The sequence below is a fragment of the Callithrix jacchus genome, chromosome 5 (genome assembly GCF_049354715.1).
Source record: "Callithrix jacchus isolate 240 chromosome 5, calJac240_pri, whole genome shotgun sequence".
Classification (NCBI taxonomy): Eukaryota; Metazoa; Chordata; class Mammalia; order Primates; family Cebidae; genus Callithrix; species Callithrix jacchus.
Genome location: NC_133506.1, coordinates 7,811,718 through 7,831,158, shown reverse-complemented (window position 1 = coordinate 7,831,158; position 19,441 = coordinate 7,811,718). Strand labels below are relative to the sequence as shown.

Below are 19,441 nucleotides of genomic sequence, written 5' to 3'. Positions count from 1 at the left end.
TTAGAGGGCTTCTGGTGAAGAAGCACTGGCATGCTTCCTGAATGCCTTGCAATAATCTAACTCAAGATTACCCAACACAATTCTTCTCCAATGGTTGGTCCCTGGAGAAGTAGCCAGAGCTTTAACCATTAATATTTTACAGTGAAGGCTATGAAGGCATTGTTTTGTGCATGGTGGCCCAAAAACCATCAAGAAGCAGGATATTATACAAGTCCTTCTACAGACAGTCATTGCATACATATTTACACATGGGTATGGTTCTGCCCTTCCTAACAACATGCACAGAATCACTGAAATATGTTTATCTAGATCACATTTCACACATATAAAAATCTATCTAAATAGTTACAATAGGCCTCTGAATGGAAGTATGAGCTGCTTTCTTTACCTGAACACCATAAAATAAAATTGCTTCTACAATATTGTTAAGTAATTCTGGAAGACTCTAAAGCATACTAATTGAGCCTAATTATTGCTAAAATGCTGTCTTTCTCTCTGTATGTGTGTCATGCCAGAGATTACATAAGCAAAGTAAGAGAGCAAATATTTGGTGCAAAAGAGCAGCTACCTGTGAAGGCTAAAGCAGATCTGCATGCAAAAGATGCCTGTCACTCTCTGAAGGTCTAAATTTGAGTCCTGATGTTGAACAAGGAGAGTATCTGTGAGCCCTGCCACTTGAACACAGGAGCATAGGTGCTTGAGATCAAAAGAAGGTCACCATCTAGACTGGGTGAATAACCGGTTTTGGTATCTTACAATCAACACTGTAGATGTTAAAAGAAGGATCATTAGAAATTTTAGCTACTCCAGAAGCAAGGGAATCCTTATTCTCTTTATAATTGTCTACATTATAAAATGCACTTATGGTTAAGTGCATAATTAGAGTCAAAGCTGTTTTGAGATATGAAAAAACACACTTGATTTCTCAATGGGAAAACGTTGACTGCCTGTACAAAATATACAGAAAGCAAAGAAATATTTGCTACTTCATATTGAGAATATAGCATATACCTTGAGTTTAACTTTCTTTTCTCTGATCTATCAATCTTTTCTCCTATATTTAGTTCAAAGTTATTGTTTTCATTAGGTTTAATATATCTTGATATGTTCATATGTGTATATATACATTTTTAAACAGACTCATGAAAGTTTTATTTATAGTTTTGTTAAAATATAAAACTAGGATTTATATTTAGTTTAAACATAAGACTAAATATTAGAGTAAATTAGACTCAATATAAACGTGATACCACCCACTGAATGGAGCTGTAGTTTGACAGTTCTTTTCAAGTTCCTTCTTAAAAGGAAAAGGACACAGTTCCATCTTTTTTCTTTTTTTAAAATCATTCTGCCCCAGTCTTCACTTATCATCATATGCACTTTATTCCAGCAAACCTCGCTTCTCAAAATCAATCTACTCGAATAATCATTAAGCCTGTTTAGAGCTTTCCCAGTCTTAAAACTTGTCATCTTGGCTGCACATCCCAAGGCAACTTCCTTTCTCACTTTTTCTAGTTAGTACAGAATGTTCCATAAAGAAACAATAAAAGGTCAGGCACGGTGGCTCATGCCTTTAATTCCAGCACTTTGGCAGGCCAAGGCGAGTGGATCACTTGAGACCAGGAGTTCGAGACTAGCCTGGCCAACATGGTAAAAACCCCGTCTCTACTGAAAATGCAAAAATTAGCCAGACATGATGACGTGCACCTGTAGTCCCAGCTACTCGGGTGGCTGAGCAAGAGCATCACTTGAACTTGGGAAGCGGAGGCTGCAGTGAGTTGAGATCACAGCACTGCACTTTAGTCTGGGCAATAGGGAAAGATTCCATTTCAAAACAAAAAACAAAGTTGTATACTTCTTTAAAATGAAAGATCAGTATCTTCAATGGCTATTAACCACTTAGTGAAGGTACAGCAAAAACTACACATCCTTATGTTAATTACCTGAAATTATAATAAATTAAACTACTACTTTTGTCTTTTACTTAATGCTTGCAAGCCTACTCAAGAAATCAAAATGGCTTCCCATTACTTGACATTTGCTTTCCAAATACTTCACATTTCAACCCCATATCCCTACAAAGAGAAATAATCCAAACATACTTTTCTAACCTAAAAATATTACAGGAGTCTAAAAGGCATTTAGAATTTTTTAGACCTTGAAAACGAGTATTACACTTCCAACATGTATTTAACTTATAAATCAGTTTCCATCCTGTGGCATAACTTCAGTCTAAGTACATCATAGTTATAGTAACTCTGCGTCGCTTCATCTTGTCAAGTCAGACGGTGATTCTGTTGCATTAAGGCTCTTATTCAAGATGTCGTCTTCTTTTAAATTAGGTGGAAGTTTCCAAAACTACATGGTATCGTGGTCAATCTTTGTTCTAGTGGAGGAAACTTAATTAGTGGTGAAAGAGACTGTTTTCTTTCACCAAGGGACATGTGTAAAGGTGGTTTTGTATATTCAATGTACAAATTATGAGTCTCCAAAAAGTTAAGCATATCATCTGTTTGCAAATTTTGGGGAGTAGGGCTCAGTTCTAGTTTGTGTATTTCATGTGTTTCAAGATTAGAGAGGTAAGATTCTTCCCTTTTCTTGGAGAGAGATTTCTTCAGAGTCTCATAACTACTGCAAACAGTCTATAGATTAAAGTCTGATTCTGGAGTAGTCTGTCCATCTCCCACAACATCTCCTAGAAAAATGTCCCTGTCCACAGGACTATTTGGTTCCACTTAAAACTGTACTCTAAACTGCTGGAACTTTTTTTTAACACTTACGGGACCAATGTCCTCCAGAAATGTTTCATTCCAAATGTAAATATGCCAAAATCAATATCCTTAAAACTCTTAGAACTAATTCCACTTGATATCTGAAAAGAGTTCCATAATGTAGTTTTATTCATGGGAAGTTTGTTACAAGAAGATTGTGAATGGTCCAATATTTTCATATAATCCTCTTCACTGCTACCCAACTTGTCTATACATTGCTGACAGCAGGTGAGAATGTCTATTTGGCTAGTTTCTGAAAGCTTAGTTGGTTGGTAAAGCTATACACTCCAATTCTTACTTGCAAATTATTTTCTTACTCAACAAATTGGACTGATTTCGCGTTGGTGGTTCACTTACATGACTGGTCACCACATATTTCTGAGGCACACACTTGCAATCTTATTTCAGTCAAATGAGACTGGCCAAAATCTCTTACAACGGTCTAAGAGAAAATTGACCATGCTACATTCTCTTTGATAATCCTAAATAGGTAATGATCCCAGCAATACTTCTCTGTGCTCAGTATCCATCTGAATTGGTTCTGTAGTTCCATTTTCTTCTATTTCAATAGTTTTTCTCTATGAGCTCCTAATTTCCATTTTGAAGTTTTCTGAGTATGGAAAATCTGCTTCGTTGTTAAGAAGAGGTTAGAACCTAGAGAGTCTGTTAGTTCCCCTAAATTTACTTCTTCCCTCTCACGGAGCTGTGATGAACCAGATAAAACTGCTCCAGCAACCACTTCTAGCAGATGATCTTGCTCTTATTTTGGAACTGATCACTTATTTCTTAGCTGGCAGAGACCCTCTAAATACACCACTCTCTATTCTTTGTAACACCTGATAATGGAGAATCCTCCACTTCAAAATCTGGTATTTTCTTAGAAATTGTTTTATTTTTCTCTTTGGGAGTTCTCATCTTCCTGTCCTTTTCAAGTGATGTAACATTGTTTCTATCTGATGATAAAGTTGACTGCAACAAGAAAGAAGCAGGCTGTTGGCTAGATCATGTACCGCACCGAAGTATCATTGTCTCCTCTGCAACCATTTTCTTGCTTATGTTCTCAGGTGTATCTAAGACCAAAATCGGATACAGTGGTTTCTAAGAGAAACCAGACAATGATAAATTCTCTGATTATGCAACACAGGTAATGATTCTGGCAATACCAGTGAAACAGGATACTGAAAAAGAACACTCTTTGCATGTACTTCTGAGTCAAGACCAAACGAAAGGGGAGACATAGATGGTAAAGATCCACGACTGGAGGTCAACGTTTAATTAGAGTGAAGGAAGACAGACCAAGAAATTCTTTCCACTTCCTATGCCATTGCCCTTGCTTTCCAACAGTGGAATGTCTTATAGTTGTGAGATCTTTTTATTCTATGGCCTGCATGCTTCAGATCTGATTATCTTTCCCTCTGAAATTTGGTATATTTTTCCAAGTAGTGAAGGTCTATTGTCAATCTTGCTTGGACAGCCTGACCTTCCTATTTCATTACTTTCAAGACTTTATTTAATATGAGAATAACTGTTAAGAGTTTCAATTTTCCAGCCTCAAACATCTCCTATGTGCAACTGACACATTTGTCTCTCAATGTTGTCAAGTAAGAGTTAACTAATAACAACATTAGTTCCATCTAAAGCATATTGGTTAGACTAAGGACTGAACTAACAACTTCTCTTTTTCTAGAAATGTGAGTGTTTCATTCACTGAAGTTCACAAAGCCCCAACCTTTTGAGTTTTTTCTTCTATACTACTTTGGTCATCATGGGGTTCCATTTTTTAATCTGGTTTTGAAGTTCTATATATTCAGATCTTGAATTTTAGACATACTTAACTAATAATTGTACATTTTCCTGAAATTTATGGGTAATACAATCTGCTCTTTGCAAAATTTGTAAAACTTTGTTACGTGCTAAGTGGCATCTGGCTTTGCACTTGTGCAAATCTTGTGACTTCACATTAAATGTCTGCAAAACATAGAGAAGTTTTAGAATTGGTTTTAATATATTTTATTGCAACACATCTTGCAAAATGTTACATCAGATGAATAAACAGAACCGCCAGGAGAAATAGTGAACAACAATTTGAGGAGAGCTTCCACATTCCGCAGAAATCCTTGTTAATCATTCACAGCAATGTTTCCCAAATACAATTATCACTTTTTTGGTCAAATGGAGGCCAACAAAATTTGAAAACTTCTTCAGTGAGGGACTGGTCCAGTATTTGAAACAAAAAATAAGAAACTATATGAAAGGCATCACGGTTCAGCTTATCAAATATGTTCATTACAAGGTGTATACTTGACACCCTCTCTGCAGGCCATGGTCAAAACTGGGCCTGACTCAAAGCTGAGCCCCTGCAGATACATTCAGAGATGCTCCTTCTGGAAAGAGGTGATCCAGGCCAAGGTCATCCTCATGGTAGGCATGTGATTATAAAGAAAGAAAGCACAAGCCCTAAGGACTCTTACAGCCCTCAGGATCCCTCCCCATGAGCAGCCTGAGATCTCGGAGGGCCCTCCTTTGCCACTGCCTGCATCTTTCTCACTGGAGCCATTTCACCTCAAAGAGCTGTACAGTCTCTAGTAAATGGAGCCTGTCACGATTGTGCGGCCACAGCTGCCTACTCGAAGCCTACAATGTTCTGAACTAAACAATGATTAAAGGTCAATGTTATTTAAGCTTAAAAGTTCTAATGTTTAAAGCATAAGTATCTTTTCAAGCACATATTAGGACAATGTATATAATCCCTTGATTGGTGTAACTACCTTTATTTGTGTAATTTGAAGAATAAATTAATTTTTTTTTCTTGAGACAGAGTTTCCCTCTTGTTCCCCAGGCTGACGTACAATGGCACAATCTTGGCTCACAGCAACCTCCACCTCCCAGGTTCAAATGATTCTCCTGCCTCAGCCTCCCTAGTAGTTGGGATTACAGGCATGCACCACTACACCAGCCTTATTTTGTATCTTTTATAGAGACGGGGTTTCTCCATGTTGGTCAAGCTGGTCTCGAACTCCCAACCTCAGGTGATCTGCCCGCCTCAGCCTCCCAAAGTGCTAGGATTACAGGCATGAGCCACTGCACCCAGCCTAGAACAAATTAATTTCTATCCATGAGAATACATCAGTTTTTTTTTAAATGAAGACAATGTGGTAACTATACACTTCACTTTCAGGGTCTCTCCAAATTTTATTTAAAAGTGTCAAGATAAATAAAGATTTCTATCCAAGTGCCATAATATTAAATTGTTCTAAAGATCCTAAACCAATGATGGATTTTAGAAAATATTAGTTAACTTTATTTTATTTATTTATTTATTTATTTGGAGGAAGGGAGGAAGGCAGGAAGGGAGGAAAGGAGGAAGGGAGGGAGGGAGGGAGGGAGGGAGAGAAGGGAAGGAAGGAAATCAGGCAATGAGAGACATTGCCGACCTGGATCTAGAGGTCTACAAGTTGATTTCTTTTCTTCTTTTTTTGAGAGAAGAAAAGAAAAAAAAGGAGTGAAGGAGAGGAAGAAAGAGGAAGAAAAAGAGGGAGAGAGAACGGAAATGTTGCTTTATTCTAAAAAAAAATGGGTATTAATACTGGCCAATCAATATTTCATTTAAACCTATGAGTAGGTGTGATGTGGTATTGACAAGAATGTATATTTTGTGTATTTAAAGTGGAGAGCTCTATAAATATTTATTAAGTTTACTTGTTCCAGATCTGAGTTCGAGTCCTTGATATCCTTATTAATTTTCTGTCTCATTGAGTCTAAGTCTCTATGTATCTGGGTGTTAGGATCGTTAGCTCTTGTTGTTGCACTGATCCTTTTACCACTATATCTTTGTTGCTTTAAAATCTATTTTATCAGATACGAGAATTGCAACTCCTGCTTTTTATTTATTTATTTATTTTTTCTCTCCATTTGGTTGGTAAATCTTTCTCCATTCCTTTGTTCTGAGTCTTTGCATGTGAAATGGGTCTGGATGTAGCATACCATTGGGTTTTGGCTGTATCTTTTGATTGGGGAATTTAGTCGATTTAAATTTAGGATTACTGCCATTTGATGTTAACTGGCTATTTTATCCATTCGTGGATGTAAATTCTTCTTTATGTTGATGCTCTTTACTTTTTGGTATATTTTTAGAAAGGCTAATACTTGTTGTTCCTTTCTATGTGTAATGCTTCTTTCAGAAGCTCTTGTAAAGCAGGCCTGGTGGTAATAAAATCTCTGAGTTCTTGCTTGTTCATAAAAGATTTTATTTTTCCTTCAGTTGTGAAGCTTAGTTTGGCTGGATATGAAATTCTGGGCTGAAAGTTCTGTTCTTTGAGGATGTTGAATATTAGCTCCCACTCTCTTCTGGCTTGTAGAGTTTCTGCTGAGAGATCTGCTGTAAGTCTGATAGGCTTCCCTTTCTGGGCAATCTGACCTTTCTCTCTCGCTGCCCTTAGTATTTTCTCCTTCGTTTCAACCCTGGTGAATCTAACGATTATGTGCCTTGGGGTTGCTCTTCTTGAGGAATATCTTTGTGGTGTTCTCTGTATTACCTGGGGTTGAATATTGTCCTGCTTTGCTAGTTTAGGAAAATTTTCCTGAATAATATCCTGAAGAATATTTTCCAGCTTGGATTCATTCTCTCCGTCACATTCAGGTACACCTATCAAACGTAAATTTGGTCTTTTCACATAGTCCCACATTTCTTGGAGACTTTGCTCATTCCTTTTTAGCCTTTTTTCTCTAATCTCGTCTTCTCATTTTATTTCATTAAGTTGGATTTCGACCTCTGATATCCTTTCTTCTGCTTGAACAATTCGAGTGTTTAAACCTGTGCATACTTCTCGGAGTTCCTGTATTGTATTCTTCAGTTCCATTAATTCACTTATATTCCTCTCTAAGTTGTCTATTCTCATTAGGATTTCATCAAACCTTTTTTCAAAGTTCTTAGTTTCTTTACATTGGGCTGCAACATGTTCTTTTAACTCACAGAAATGTCTTATTATCCATCTTCTGAAGCCTGATTCTGTTAATGGGATGTGCTCGTTCTCCATCAAGCCTTGTTCCCTTGTTGATGAGGAACTGTGATCCTCTTTAGAGGGAGAGGCGTTCTGATTTTGAGTATTCTCAGCCTTTTTACGCTGGTTTCTTCCCATCATTGTAAATTTATCCAGCTGTCGTCTTTGTAATTACTGACTTTCAGATTAGGTCTCTGGGTGGACGTCCAAGTTGTTAATTCCCAGGGCCGAAATATGAGCAACCCACTGTGCCAGCCAAAACAGCGATGTTAAGACTGATGGTGCTTTTCTGCCCAGGAATCTCCAGTCTGGCTTCCTTCTTGAGTCCATAAGAGGCAATTCTGCCTTCCCAGAGCTCCAAACCTCAGTCAGAAGGGGAACCAGTCCCGTTTACTCTGCAACAAGAGCTGCCGTGCCAAGGTGCTGGCAAAACTGCTGTGCCAGCTGCAAGAGTCGCGCTGGCAACCCGTGGGGCTCCTCCACTTGGAATCTTCTGCTCTGTGAGAGACCAAAATTTGTCTGAAAGTGTGGCGTCCTCTCGTTCTCTGCGCTTTCACTGGGAGCTGCAATCCTGAGATGTTAGCGATCAGCCATCTTGGATCGTTCCCCCAGTTAACTTTAAACGATAATGAAATCACAGTTTATAACAACAATTTGACAGGGAAACAAGAAAATTATAAAACTAGACCCAGCTGGTTTAAGTGATGAAACTATCAACCTACATAATAGAATACTGTCTCAAGTTTATAAGAACCAAATTTATATGTACTATATGCTAAAATTATGGCTCAATTTAAGACCTTATGTTTTAATTTATATATTTAAATATTATTACAATTAATAAAAACATCCAATTTGCAAATTAAATGTAAGAAATTTAAGTATTTGCTTTAACTGTTTTGTAAAATATAAATAAATTAAAAGTCTTAGATAAATTAAAATCTTAAGTTTGTATTTTTATTTCCCACTGAAGCAAATTCGGAGAGAATGAATATAGACTCCTCTTAACCCAAACTTTATCAAAAAATAAAAATGTTTTTCCTGCTTGGGAGTATTAATGGGAACTGGATATAGCTATAAAATCTCTCCCTCAATTAAATGATATTAAAAGCTTTTGCAAGGGTTTTATAACCCTTTTTATGATTACTCATTAAGCCTAAAGTTAATTTGCATATCTTTTGTTCCTCATATTGTACTTGGCAGGAACATTAAGGTCATTTAACTAAAATTAGATATTGCCTTTTCTCATCCCAAAACATTTTTAAGTAAAAGTATTTATACCAGGAAACAAGAGCACCATTAAAATTATTTTTAAGATCTTTGGTGATTTTGACAGAGTTCTTTATACATTTTTTATTTATATAGTTTTATGTTATTCCCAAGAGCGTAATATTCCTTTTGACCAAAAGGTTTTAAATAATTCAGTACTTCAGTGTCTTTGTTTGCAAATAATCTTTTCAAGTACAAACCTATAATAAGAGTCAGTCCTCCAAAGACACATTTTAGAGGAAAAATTATAAAGATAATTATTGGCAATATTCACAAACCTTGGATGGCTAGGGGGTTTGCATAGCTTCAGTAAAAGGTTTGGCTGAAGGCAGCTGAATTATCTTAAGAGCTTAGGGTGTAGACACATAGGAATGTAGAGGAGTTTATCTAAATAGCTTGTTCACTCATGTGGTCTTAAGACCAACCTTTGATTATCCGCAGGTGCATGATTACTCTCTAATTGGGAGGTCAGCAATGTCAGTTACCCTGCAGTGGTGTTTACTCAAGACCTTTGTCATTTAATCTGTACTAAATAAAAGTGAATTTCACTGGCAGGTCAGGGCCACAGCTGCTGACTTTTAACTGGACCCTTCTCAGTATTGGTGAGTGGCTTGACCACCTAGCCTGATCTTTCACTGGATGTTTGTCTGTGAGTGTATTTGTTCATCTGTTGCTGGGTCAGGGTCTGCCAGTCAGACCCAGACAATTGGTGCCCCCGTGTGAGGAACTGAGAAGTCCTGGTGCTGTGCTGGACTCAAAGCCAGTGGACTCGGGAGGCACGTGACGTAGGGAGACACCAGCTGAGGTAGCCGAGGGAGTGCTCATATCACCCCTCCTCCAACCCCAGGCAGTGCAGCTCTGAGAGAGACTTCTTTCTGCCTGAGGCAAGAAGAGGGGAGAATAAAGTGGACTTTGTCTTGCAATTGGGATGCCAGCTCAACCACAGCAGAAAAGAGCACCAAACAAAGTCCTCAGACCCCCATTCCAGGCCCTAGCTCCTGGGCAACATTTCTAAACACACCTTGGGCCAGAAGGGAATCCACTGCCTTAAAGGGAAGGACTGAGTCCTGACAAGATTAATTACCTGCTGAATAAAGAGCCCTTGGGCCTTGAATAAACATCAGGGGTCCCCAGGAAGTACCCAGGCAGTACTCGCTGTAGGCCCTGAGTGAGACCCAGGGCTGCACTGGCTTCAGGCATGACCCGGCACATGCCAGCTGTAGTGGCCATGGAGAGGGACTCCTTCTGCTTGAGGAAAAGAGGGGGAAAAGTAAAGGGGACTTTGCAGCTTGGGCACCAGCTCGGCCACAGTGGAGTAGAGTTCCAACCAGGCTCCTGTTCCAGGCTCCCAATTCCAGGCCGTGGATTCTGGACAGCATTTCTAGTTCCACCGTGGGCCAGAGGGAGCCCCTGCCCTGAAGGGAGAGATCCAGGCCTGGCAGCATTCACCAAGCTGACTGAAGGGCACTTGAGCTTTGAGTGAGCAGTAGCCAGGCACTACCTGCATGGTCCTGGGACAGTGCTGGCCATGAGGAGACACTCCTTCTGCATGAGGAAAGGAGAGGGGACAGTGGGAAAAAGTTTGTCTTGTGGCGTGGGTGCCAGCTGAGCTGCAGCAAAACACAGCACCAGGTAGATTCCCAACTCCACACTCTGGTTCCCAAATAGCATTTCTGAATCTGCCCTGGGGCAGAGGGGAGCACACTGCCCTGGAGGAAAGGACACAAGCCTGGCTGGGTTTGCCGTTTGCTGACTGAAAAGCCCTTGAGGCCAGGGGCACCACCAGCCCTGAGTGAGACCCAGTGCTGTGCTGGCTTCAGATGCGTCCCAGCACAGTCCCAATATTGGTAACCACAGGAGGGTTTGCATCACCCCTCCCTCAGCTTCAGGTAGTTCACCACAGAGAAAGAATTTTTCTTTGTGGGAGAGTAAGGGAAGAGAACGAGAGGCTCTGCCTGGTATTCCCAGGGATTCTTCTAGCTCTTACTCAAGTGAAAGTCAGCATGAAAAGGCTACGTAATGTATGACTCCAACTATATGTGATTTGGAAAAGGCAAAGGCTACAGAGTGGTAAAAAGCCCGGGGGGGTTCCAGGAATGTAGGGGGAGGAAGAAGGGTTGGATAGGTGAAATGAAGGAAATTTAGGGGGTGGTAAAGCTAGACTGTATGACACTGTAATGGTGAATATATGACATTATGCATTATCAAAACCCACAGAACTTTACAGCCCAAAGTATGCAAAGTAGTTACGCACATTCTAAAAATTGTTGGCCAAGCGCGATGGCTCACTCCCGTAATCCCAGCACTTTGGGAGGCTGAGGTGGGCAGATCATGAGGTCAACAGATGGAGACCATCCTGGCCACCATGGTGAAACCCCATCTCTACTAAAAATACAAAACTTAGCTGGGCATGATGGCATGCACCTTTAGTCCCAGCTACTCAGGAGGCTGAGACAATCCCTTGAACCAGGGAGGCGGAGGTTGCCCGGAGCTAAGATCGTGCCACTGCACTCCAGTCAGACAACAGAGTAAGACTCCATCTAAAAAAAAAAAAAAAAAAAAAACTTGTTAAGGAGGTCAGGAATCCCAGGATAGAAGGCAGACTATGACAAAAGACTCTTACTGTGTTACAAGTATGAGAAGTAATCACACTGAAAGGAGTTGGAAGGATAACAGCTGACCTGACTAACGGGAAATGAACGGAGTCTCTAAGACAAAAGCAAAAAAGTATATGAGCATCACATTCTAGTTAGTAAAGTTACTTCCTCTGGGGATGTGAGTTAATGTACACATACATATTTCTTTGTTCTGTCAGCTGAGAGAGTTTAGAAGCGATGACACCCCTGGAGCAATAGGAATATCTAGTTCCAGAACTTGGTTTCTAATAGCATTCTCTAGTAAAAGACACAGGCTTCCTTGGAGAAATGACTGATTCTAGCACTTGGGCAAGAACTACGTAAGATGAGTCTGAAGCAGAATTTTAACCTAAGGGAATATGTGGCACCATGACAAAGCTGTGTGTTAGACACTGAGGCAGGAGTTGAAGTATGAATGAAACCCTTTACCTGAAAGAGATGGGAGTTCATTCACGAAGAAGGGAGGTAGGCATGATTAAAGGGAGTGGCCATGTCTCTGTTCCTCAAATGCACTGAGGTCATTTCCACCTCAGGGTCTTAGCTCTTGAGATTTTCACTACCTGAAAGTCACTTTTTCTGGATTTCCATATGGAAAGGAACTGTGAGGTCTACCAAGAACCAACATCAATTCATCAACCATGAGGAAGAAGAACCTGCAGCTCCAGCCGAGCCTTCAGAGGACTAACATCTAACCGCAACCTCGTAAGAGACCCACAGCCAAAAGCACCCAGCCAAGCCACTCCTGAATTCCTGACCCACAGAAACTGTGAGAGATAATGGATTTATATTATCATTTTAAGCCAGTAAGATACTGGGGTTGGTTATAATGCAGCAATAGATAATTAAATGTTTGTCATGCCCAGGGCGTCAGCAGCCTCAGCATGGTAACACTAAAGGCAGAGGAGCTCCCTGGCTGTCCACTCCCATGACTTTGATAGAAGAATTGGGCTATGGGGGAGTAATCTTTAGCATCTGCAGAGAAGACGGAGGTGAATTCAACATCAATACCCCTTTACTTAAGAACATATGCTTGGGAACTCATCTTTGCCTTCATAATCTAAGAAACAAAACAATATCTTTGGCCATATGTTGAGCCTTTAATGTGATTAATCCCCACAACAAGGTAGGTATCTTTATCTTTATTTTCCAGAGGAGGAAACTGTGGCTCATCCAAGAAAAAAAATTGACTCAATGTTATACAATGGTTAAATGACAGCTACTCTTGACTCTTCAGAGGCCAGACCAGGACAATGAGCAGAGAAGGGACTATGTCTAATGGGGAAAGGAATCTAATACAGAGCAAGAAGTTGAAAATACAAAGGGATGAGAAGTGATTAATGGAACAAAGACCCAGAGGAAGCAATAGAAAATGGTGTCAAGAGGCTCAGGGGAAATATTGCCGTGGACAAAGAGGACATGCTGTTTTAAAGAAGATAAGTGTTTTGCAGAAAGTATAACACGGCTAAGACCAAAATCTCGGATGTCAGGCAGACTTGGATCTGAATCCTGGCTCTGTCACTTATTAATGAAGGGGCAGTCGTGGTCATTCACCTGTATCAGATGCCCAAAATCTGCACTGCCTTATGGTCAGATAATTCCTTGTCATATGAGACAAAGTGAAAGAGCACATCTCATTTTCTGAAGACAGGAAGGCTACAATTTTGCTTCTAGGGTAAAGGCATGTGACCCCCAGTTGTTTCTGCTCAAGATCTTAATTCCAGGATCAAGTTGCTCACCACGGCCCATGTGTCCTCATCAATGGTTATGGGGTTACGATCCTGTGATTAACAGCCCCACCGAGAGTCAGTTCCCCAAAGGGTCATGAACTGCAGATGAGAGCAGCTTACTCCTACTGCATCCTCTTTCAAAAGAAATGAATAAAAGACTTGGATGAAAATTTAAAATTTTAACATAACACAGACTTTCCAGGAAATAGAAGTAAAACACAAAAAAGACCTTCTATAGGGGAACTTCACACACCAGGGCCTGTTGTGGGACGAGGGGGCTTGGGGGAGGGACAGCAGGGGGTGGGGGGATTGGGGAGGGATAACATTAGGAGAAAAACCTAATGTAGGTGATGGGTGGACGGATGCAGCAAACCACCATGGCATGTGTATACCTATATAACAATCCTGATGATCTGCACATGTACCCCAGAACTTAGAGTATAATATAATTTTAAAAAGACCTTCTGTAACTTAAAGTATTATGGTCAGTTTAAAATTGTAGTAAAAGAAATAAACAAAAGATGGCCATAGTAGCAACAAATTGGTGATCTAAAAGATGAAATGTAAGAGATATTTCACAATGGAAAGCAAAATATAATGAAATAAAAATTGTTAGCTGGGGTAATGCTTCCTGCACATTCTTCATGCTTTTGAGAGGAAACCTGCTGCACTCTTAAAGAGGGAAAAGTATTTTAAAGAACACTTTCATGCCACCTCTACAAACAATAAGCTCAAAAATTAGAAAGAAAGAAGTAGAAATTACAATTAGAGACAAAACAGAAGAAAATTTCTCAGAACTGAAGGAAGACATGAGTTTTTGTGTTGAGAGGATTCCCAGGTCCCAAGCATACCCATGAGAAAAGCACATATCTAGACACAAATTGCTTTTTTAAAAATGTGTGTATAATTTCCAGGATAAAAGGGCAACATCAGAAGTTTCTTGGCAAAAGATACAAGATACCAACAACGAAAAAAGAATCAAACTAACATCAGACTTCTCATCTGCAATTCTGGAAGAAACACAGTACAGTGGCCAGGCACAATGGCTCATGCCTATAATTCCAACACTTTAGGAGGCCAAGGCAGGAGGATTGCTTGAGGCCAGGAGTTCAAGACCAGCCTTGGCAACATAGAAATGTATGCACCATAAAATAAAGCAACAAAGTAAGTATGTAATGTAAAAACTACTAAAATACAAGAACTTGTTTAAATGCTTAATCACATGGGGATTTTAATATAGTTCTCTGAGTATTTTATACTTGAAGTAAGTAGAAAATAAGTGGAATATTTACATTGATTAAGGGAGTGAAAAGCTAACTTAATAGAGGACTTTGTCCCATAGCATATGAAAGGACCAAGTTCTTTGACAAGAAGAAATCATTACTAAATTCCCAAAACCAAAGATTATTAGTCCCTTGTTTCTGACCATAGTAGATTACGGCCAGAAATCAATCATAAACAAAAATAACCAAAAGAAATAAATCACCTGGAAATTTATCCAGAAAAACAACATTAAGCCCCTCTTCTCAAGCTTGATTAGCTCTTCTGCAGCCAAGCAGGCATGTAAGTATACGATTATATGACTTCTCTCCACAGGGACTGATAGAGTGTGAAAATGAGTCCTAAGAAAAACAAGACTAGGTGGATCCTGGGTGACAGTTGTATGCAAAGTTTGCACTGTGTATTGGGGTTCATAGAAGTGACTGTACTCTTTCTAGGATGCCTGTGTCAGAAGTAGCATTCCCAAGACCCTTCACCGGGAAGAGGGCATTTCAGGCCCTGTTATAAGCATCCTTTCCCCAACTCTCCTGCCTGCTAGTTGCTCTTCCTCTCTTGACCTTAGTGCTGCCATCTGTAAAATAAAGAAGTCTGACCTACTTGATTTCAAAAATCCTGATGTTATGCATTATCTAAAAATGTGTTTATTAAGATGTGTTTAGCACATTTAAGATTTCTTAATGTGTTAAAAATATGTGTATCAGAAAAGAATATTAAAATATTGATATTAATAGAATGTTAAAATATTATTTTCTGAGCTCCCTAGGTTTAAGCCCCTGGCCCTGGAAACAAGGTGTTTGCAGTTGGTTCTGATGCGGTGTGATGAGCGTTAGGACACAATACGAGGAGCTATGAGGAGAGACCCCAAAACTCCCATAGGAAGGAAGACTTCCTGGTTTGTGGTCTCTGTATATACTTCCATGACGGTTTTACCTTTTCTTCCACTCTTCTGCCTCCTCTCAGTGTATCTAGAACAGAGCTCTGAAAGGGCCAATGTCTCCTTATACCGCTCTTTGCATCATCATCCATGATGATGCAAATAAAAACCTGAGTCCAGAGCCCCATTGCAGGATGTTCTCAACTCCTGGATCTGCCACATTCATCCACAGACCATGAAATTCTGGCTACTGGCTTTTACTGTATTTTTGGTCCTGTTCCAGATGTTCCCAGGAAAATGGAACCAAGGAAGAAGGGAAAAAGAGGCAGCCTGGGGAACTGTCCATGGAAGGCTTAATGTATTTTCCTCCACTGAGAAGCGTTTTCAGGGATGGTTGAAATGGGCTTGAATTTATCAGAATGCTTTCCTCTTAGGACAAACCTAAGGCTCCATATTGGGACTGTGTATCTGGCCAGGACCCCTGGAACCATATATTAGGGAAAGCTGTCTTATGAGAAGTCCATTTCATACTCAGCTGTAGCCTCGGCATCCCAAACTGCAGATGGTACTTTGCTCCAATGTCCCAATGACCCAAACCGAGGGGCTGCCTGACTTCAGCTGTCTTTCTAATCTCTACCAAATCGTGAGTCTTAGGCCTTTTTTGGACATTAAGTTCTATTATTACTTCATACGAAGTTCCTGTACTGCTATTCTGGGATAAAAGTATCTGCAGAGCAGAGATGTGGAAGAAAGTACAGGCCTTTCTGCTCCTTTCCAACCATTAAAGTCTGTGATTTTCTTAATTATTTCCAGTGAGATTTCACAAATGGCCAGCGTTTTGAAACTACTGTTTATGAAGGCCTGAATAATGTTTAGACAAGGTACCATCCTCCTCTTCTGTCTGATATTTAAAACCTTGTTCCTATGCGTGTATAAATGCATATAAATATACATGTACCTTTAGTTGTTTTTAACCAAAAAAGGTAACTATACATTGCTCTAAAATTTTTTTAATTCAGCAGTATATTCTAGACATCTTCCTTGTCAGCACATAAAAATTTGCCTTATTGCTTCTGGAAGTTACATATTATTCCATCATATGGATAGATCATAATTTATACATCTAATCTCTATTGAGTATAAAATGGAATTTTTCTAGATCTTTGATAAAACAAAACCACAACTGACCCTTTGCACATATATTTTTATATACTTGAGTAAAAATGTCTAAACAAGATCCTAGAAGTCAATTTGCTAGGTTGAGTAAGCGTATAATTTTGTTTTCCATGAGCACCTTTTCTAAGTCTCCTTTGGGTCATACATGGCTGGATGAAATTGCTTGCCTTCTAGGGCAAAAAAATAAAGGCTTTAGAAAACTAATATGAACTTGTTTTATGCAAACCTAGAAAAATTTGGGTTGTGGCAACTTCTCAATTGTAACGCTGGTGTGAAAGAAAAAATAAATACTCTAAATAGTGAAGGAAATGAACTTTTAACCTAGAATTTTATATACATTTATACTGCTATTTAAATATAGGGGCATAATAAAAATAATCTCAAGCATAGAAGGACTCAGAATGCTTGCCACACAAAGACTGAAGAAAAAACTCAATCAAAAAGAGAAACAAATACAGAAGGATGTTGTAAATGATATATGAAAGGTAAGAATTACCAATTACTTGTAATTTTCTAGTTGACTTTAAAATTAGACTAGAATGAGAGAAAGAATGTATCCAATAATTGCCCATAAATTTTAGATAATCACCATAGTGTTGTTGTTGTTGTTTTGAGACTGAGTTTCGCTCTTGTTACCCAGACTGGAGTGCAATGGCACGATCTTGGCTCACCGCAACCTCCGCCTTCTGGGTTCAAGCAGTTCTCCTGCCTCAGCCTCCCGAGTAGCTGGGACTACAGGTGCGTACCACCATGCCCAGCTAATTTTTGTATTTTTAGTAGAGACGGGGTTTCACCAGGTTGACCAGGATGGTCTCGATCTCTTGACCTTGTGATCCACCCGCCTCAGCCTCCCAAAGTGCTGGGATTATAGGTGTGAGCCACCATGCCCGGCCGATAATCACCATAGTTAAGGGAGGGGATGGGCAAAGCTCAGTGGAAAGAAAGCCAAGGAATGTAAGAGCACTGCTAAAGTACTTGCTTTGGTAAGAGGTAAAATACAATTACTGGTAAGTTTTAAATGTCAATAAAGGTAGATTATCATGGACACAGGCTTTATAAGATTGCTTGTAGAATAAGAATAAAAATAAAATGAATACATTTTATACCAACTAAGGGACCCTTTATCCACCTAATTGAAAATAGTAAGCAAGCAAAAAAAAAGTACAATAAATAGAAAATATAGAATAAGTTAGCAGAAATAAGTCCCAATGTAATTTTACTTGCAATAAATGTAAGTGGGTTAAACTCATTAAATAAAGTCTTACACCCTCAAATGAGACAAAGAAAGCTCAAATAGCATGTTGTCTAAATGACACAGACACATGTGCCATACTAGGCAAATATAACCTAAAAGAAAGCTGGAGTCACCTGCGCAACATGTTGAGACTCCCACTCTACAAAAAAAAACACAAAAATTAGTAGGGCATGGTGATGCATGCCTGTAGTCCCAGCTACTCAGGAGGATGAGGTGGCAGGATCACTTGAGCCCAGGAGGAGGCTGCAGTGAGCTGGGAGGGATTGTGCCACTGCACTCCAGCCTGAGCAGCAGAGTGAGACCCTATCTGAAAAAAAGAAAGAAAGAAAGAAAACTGGAGTGACAATCTTAATATGTGACAGAGAAGAATTCACAGCAAAGTGTATAATAATTGACAAAGGGATGGGTTATATACTGATAAAGAAATATTTGAGGTTGAGCACAGTGACTCACACCTGTAATCCCAGCACTTTGGGAAGCCCACATGGGAGGATGACATGAGGCCTGGAGTTGGAGGCCAGACTGGGCAACATAGTGAGACCCCATCTCTACAAAAAATTTTTTAAAATAGCTGGACATGGTGGTGCATACTTATAGTCCTAGCTACTTGGGAAGCTGAAGCAAGAGCTCAGGAGGTCAGGGCTGCAGCAAGCGAGCCATGATCATACCACGGCACTTCAGCCTGGGCAACAGAATAAGACCCTGTCTCTAAAAGATTATTATTATTATTTGTTATTATTGAGCCACAAGAACATAATAGCAACTATAATTTCAGCTTTCAAATTTGCAAAACAACAAATGACAGCACTTCATGGTTAAGTCAACGATAACATTTGGAGATCTTCAACCCAAATGTTAATGCTCGACTGACAGCAACACACTGAAAGTTTGGCCAATGTATTTAATATGCTTCAATTTATTGGATATACATTTATATCCAGATATTTCTATGCTCAACAGAGAGTAAGCATTCTTTTGAGCACATACAACAATTTGCAAAAATGTCCCACATTTTAGACCACAAAGAAAATTTCATTAAAGAATAGCATACCAAAAAAAGAAAGAAGAAAAAAGAATAGCATTCAGGTTATATTCCCCTACATAATAAAATTAGAAATTAATGATAAGAGAATGGCAAAGAACTCATACGTAGAAACTAACACATTAGTCTACAGCCATACCACCCTGAATGTGACAAATCTTGTCTGATCTCGGAAGTTAAGAAGGGTCAGGCCTTGTTGGGACTTGGGTGGAAGAAACTAACACATTAGTAAATAAACTTTGGCCTACATAAGAAATCACATTTGCTACCAAGCAAGTCTCATGGATGAGTGCAGAGCAAAATGGTGCGGTAGACCCTCTGACTGTAACAGGAGGGCATCATAAAGTTATACAGCAAAGGGCATGGATCGCAGGAGGGGTAAAAAATTGGAGACTTTTTTAGTCAGCCTA

At 39.4% G+C, this 19,441-nt stretch overlaps 1 pseudogene; it reads right to left on the bottom strand.

Annotated features, from left to right (window-relative positions):
• Nucleotides 1–2,268: 2,268 nt before the first annotated feature.
• On the bottom strand, nt 2,269–5,185 carry LOC100393636 (HAUS augmin-like complex subunit 6; annotated as a pseudogene).
• Between the last annotated feature and the right edge of the window lie 14,256 nt (nt 5,186–19,441).